Here is a 3,977-nt window from a genome sequence, read left to right as displayed (position 1 = left end):
CAGGGCCTGTTGCAACAGGACAAGGGGGAATGGCTTTAAACTAAAGGGGGGTAGATTTAGACTAGATAGAAGGAAGACATTTTTTACGCTGAGAGTGGTGGAACACTGGCACAGGTTGCCCAGAGATGTGGTGGATGCCCCATCCCTGGAAACATTCAAGGTCAGGCTGGACGGGGCTCTGAGCAATCTGATCTAGTTGCAGATGTCCCTGCCCATGGCAGGGGGGTTGGACTAGATGACCTTTAGCGGTCCCTTCCAACCCAAACTATTCTATGATTCTATGAAAGCAAACTCAGATACTTCAAAGAAATTACTTTGATAGCAAGAAAGAGACACGTAAAATTGTACATCAAATTGTAAAGTATTTTACAGACAACGTCCTGTTCCATTACAAGAAAGTGACAGAAATCACAAATATAACATAGAGCTCAAAGAATTTTTTTTTTTTTTTCCCAGTTTCTGGACATTTCATGAAATTGCAGGCTTAGGAAATTGTTAAAACACTGCATATTTCCGCACTCACAGCTTCTCCAAACCCAGAGTCTTGCCTGTATTTGCTTGTATATTTTATATTTTGTGTACTGCTTCACGTAGCACATCTCTGAATTTCTGATTACAGAGGTATGAAAGGCAGAGAGCAGTCAGTCAAAAACCTCATTCTTTTAGAAGCCCATAGGTAAAGGTTTTTGAGGATTATTTACTCAACAAGATTTTCTTGTAAAGAGTTTACGTAAGTAATGTACACATTCTTTTAAAATACTGTTGTTTTAAAAACAATACACGAGGAGCTGATAATTCTCACTTTTGACTAATGTGAAGTTTCAGTTAATCAAGTACATTTTTATGTCTTTTGTCAAAGTTCAAGTTGTCAGAACAAATGTAGGCCCTGATACCTGATCTGCCTTTTAGTCAACTAATAGAAAGATAAACTGTATATTCAGTTTCTATATTTTTACAAACTCACTTTTTTTGCTTTGCTACCCTTTATCCATAATAGTCCATGACCACCACTGTTCAAAGTGAAAGCTTAATAGTATCTTAATCTGCAATACTAAAAGTATCCCAGTGACTTATCATGGACCTAGCAGGACTCACAAAAAGGTGTAAAGAGGAAATGCTCAAGTTGTTCTTTATGAAAGTCAAGTCTGCATGTTGTTTTCATATTATTTACCAGTCTATTATTATTTGTCAGAGTATTGCTTTCATTCCAACTTTATCCATTTTTTGGCTAATTTTAATGGTCTTTTATATTCTTGTCTCCTTTATGGAACCTACTGCTGGGATTTCTCCTGTAGCAAACTTACCACCTAATCAAAGCCAGGGGAAAAGTTGAGGGGAGGAGGTGTTCCTTGGAAACACAAATATTTCTTATGCCTGCAGCTGAAACAACAAATGTTGAGCCAACTGGCTGCCTCAACTTCGTTAAGTTAGTCGGGTAGACACTTAACAGAAAAGTTTTTGAACCCTTAAGAGCAAGAATAATATTAGCAGAGGGAGAAGATCATAACCACAGCTTCATGTTGTACCAATGAACTAAAGACACCATCATGTCACATGAGGACACTCCTCAACTCTTTCAAACACTCAGAGAGGAATACAAAACTTAGGGAGTAAGGAAAAGGGGCATTTTATTCTCAAGATGACTTTGCTAATCATCACAAAAATTAGGAGAGTAGTGCAGTTACCAGACTCGGAGAGAAAAAAATTAACTCTCTTATTGAAAGTAGGTAACCGCACATAGGTTAATACTAACTGGAGAGGGAGCTGAACCCAGGAGACATCACAACGTATTTCTTCACACAAAAATACTTGTCACCAGACAAGCCATTTGTTCCCCCTCCAAACACCCTTCTCCATTGTAATACAGGATTGCTTTCAAAGCAATTTGGAAGTTGACATACAATGATTCTTCAGCCTTCCCAGCAAAGGGATTCACAACAGTTTTTCCAGCCCGCCATTCAAGTCAAAAGAGATTCCAAAAAGCTTCATGCTTTTAACACAGATGAACGTGCAGTGGCTTGCAAACCACCTCTCAATAAAATATCTGACTTCTCACAAGATAAGATCATGATTTTATTAAAAATGTGGAACACATGAGGTTATTGCCTTATGCAACTTTGCATAAGAAAATTTAACTGCAGGTCATTTATCACACTGCAAGAGTTGTAGATCCTTTTATCAATCCAGAGAAGATTTATCTCTTTCATTTCAGTGGTAGGGAAAAAAGGGTTACTCAAAAAAAACCCCAAAAAGTGGCTAATAGAGCTTTGCTTTAGGGACTGACAGTGAGAAAGTGATTTTTTTTAGTTTACTGAAATATCAGGTACTGATGAATTAGGGTTTCTTATTAAAGATTTAATATTTTCACTTACTGTGAAAATTCAAGTAAAACAACTCCCTGCTGCTGTGTCCCAAATGCATCATCAGTTAACAAGCCATGCATTTACCATCTGTTTTCTTTGCTGGATAGGGTCAATACTGTAGGTTAGAGTCTGTTAGTTCATACTACAGCTTATTTTCAAAGTTGTTGCACACTATGTGCATTTACCTGTTTCAGAGTCAGAGCTGACTGGTCTTTAAGTTGGTACAATTCAGTCCACCTGACATTGAGAAAAGTTGCCCAGAAAAGTTGCCCAGAAGCCCATTTTAAGCATATAGAATCATAGAATCATTAAAGTTGGAAAAGACCTCTAAGATCATCGAGTCCAACCATCGACCCAACACCACCATGCCCACTAAACCATGTCCCTAAGTGCCTCATCTACTCGTCTTTTAAATACTTCCAGGGATGGGGACTCCACCACTTCCCTGGGCAGCCTGTTCCAATGTTTAACCACTCTTTCAGTAAAGACATTTTTCCTCACGTCCAATCTAAACCTCCCCTGGTGCAACTTGAGGCCATTTTCTCTCGTCCTATCGCTTGTTACTTGGGAGAAGAGACCGACACCCACCTCGCTACAACCTCCTTGCAGGGAGTTGTAGAGAGCGATGAGGTCTCCCCTCAGCCTCCTTTTCTGCAGGCTAAACAACCCCAGTTCCCTCAGCCGCTCCTCATAAGACTTGTTCTCCAGACCCCTCACCAGCCTCGTTGCCCTTCTCTGGAAGGGCAACAACAGGCATATACATGTTCTCCAACAGGCATATACTCCAGTTCTCGCATTGTAATTTGGGGCTGAGAAAACACTTCTTACAAACCCTCATCATCTTGATAATAGCGTAACAACTGAAGCATTTAAGTTGGAAGTATATACCAGAAACATTTCATGTTGAAACTACTGTTATCACTTCATATAAAAATCCATTTGTTAATTTTGCTGACTATGCTAGTTTGTTTCATTCTTTTTTTTCTACCCCCTTTATCACAGTAGAATGGCATATTTTCAGTGTGGAACAGACTTGGCAATGCAAAACAAATACCACATTCTGTCAACACTTCCCAGACTTTCCCCATTTCCATACCACTGCCTATTTGTTCATTATCTTTTTTTCCTCTCCACCACAGCACAAGGACAGAAGCAGTTTACAGTTCCTTCAAGAATGTATTAACTTGAAATCTTAATGAGTGAGGAAACCTTTCTCCTCCTCCACCACAGTACTTTACACTCTTACCTGTGTTGAGAGTTTCAGTGCTCTTCCTGTGAGATGGTGTGTGTAGAAATGCCACACACACTGCACAGTGATTATAGTGCTGATCCTAACTATGTGTTAGAAACTGTTTAAAAACGAAGAATGCAGATTCACAGAATAAAATAACAATTCCACATATATAATTTAACAGGGAATAAAAATACCCTAGCAGAATAGTCAAAGGAGGAGACTTAATATTTCATCTGAACATTATAGTTCTTGTCCAGACTCTAATTAAAAGAAAACAAACACTAATTCTCCTATTCATTGGTTACTAGTTTTGGTATTAAGATAATTCTCTCTCTTGACATTTTGTTAAAGCCAGATCCTCAGAAAAATACTAGGAAAGG

This window comes from Aptenodytes forsteri, unplaced genomic scaffold, assembly GCF_000699145.1.
Source record: "Aptenodytes forsteri isolate BGI_AS27 unplaced genomic scaffold, ASM69914v1 Scaffold98, whole genome shotgun sequence".
Lineage (NCBI taxonomy): Eukaryota > Metazoa > Chordata > Aves > Sphenisciformes > Spheniscidae > Aptenodytes > Aptenodytes forsteri.
Note: the sequence above shows the minus strand (reverse complement) of the source record.